This window comes from Myotis lucifugus, unplaced genomic scaffold, assembly GCF_000147115.1.
Source record: "Myotis lucifugus unplaced genomic scaffold, Myoluc2.0 scaffold_10935, whole genome shotgun sequence".
Lineage (NCBI taxonomy): Eukaryota > Metazoa > Chordata > Mammalia > Chiroptera > Vespertilionidae > Myotis > Myotis lucifugus.
This window is the reverse complement of record NW_005881983.1, coordinates 1-1023: the sequence shown is the minus strand read 5'-3', so window position 1 is coordinate 1023 and position 1023 is coordinate 1. Positions and strand designations below refer to the sequence as shown.

The window sequence follows — 1023 nt, the reverse complement described above, 5'->3', positions numbered from 1 at the left end:
TAGCTCCCTACCCCATGTCTCTTGGGCTAAATTCCACTTCTCTACAGGGTTCATCTCACCTTGTAACCAAAATAAGGATTCCGCTGCCTGCCCTGCCGCAAGAATGCCAAACTCAGGAGACAGGTGCTGGGACAAGGAGAGAGGTTTATTCGAGTGCTGGCATATTGAGAAAATGGGGGACTTTAAGTCCTCAAAAACCCATCCTAAGACCTTAGTGCAGATGAAGGTTTTTACGGGGAGGAAGAAGGAAAACAGAACAAAGAGGTTGGGGGAGGGGCTGTGGTCATGCAGCAGTGTCCTTGCTAGTCCCAGTATGGATTTTCCTGGTCAGAGTCCTTGAGTCAACCATCTGTTGCTGTTTTTTATCAGTGGATTCCTATGTCTGGGCAGTCTGTGTTAGCCAGGGCCTTGAAGGTCAGGCTGCTCCTTAGGTTCACACAGGCACTGAATCTACTGGATTGTGAAGTATACTAAAAAATTTTTTAAACATGTAAGCTCTAGTTTTGAGAGAAAAATCAGGTTAGAGCAACAGGCTGGGTTTAAATTTACTAAGATTATCGCTTCTCGGCCTTTTGGCTAAGTCAGATCAAGTGTAGTATCTGTTCTTATCAGTTTAATATCTGATACGTCCTCTATCCGAGGACAAAAAATAAAAAATTACTAAGATTAATATGGGTAGCTTTACATAGGTATAGCGTATTCATTCTCTGTTATAATCTCTCACTTCGTCAAAAGGTCATTCATGATTGCTAAACTAGGCTAGGCACTCTGATATTAGTTTGTCTAATTCATTCATTCATTCATTCATTCATTCATTCAATAAAGAGTGACTATAAAGGCAGCATAACAAAATGCTTAAGAACACAAACTCAAGCTAGACATAGAGTCTTAGTTCCTTAGCAGCTGTAGAAGCTTGTAGAAGTTATTTAAGTTTCATTTACCTCAGTTTCTCCAGCTGTAAAATGGGAAATATTATGGCACTTGCCTCAAAGCGATTCGGGTGTTAAGAAGTAACTTTGAATA

At 40.6% G+C, this 1023-nt stretch overlaps 1 pseudogene; it reads left to right on the top strand.

Moving 5' to 3' along the window:
• The first annotated feature begins 556 nt into the window (after nucleotides 1-556).
• Nucleotides 557-729, top strand: LOC111824901 (annotated as a pseudogene).
• Nucleotides 730-1023: the final 294 nt, after the last annotated feature.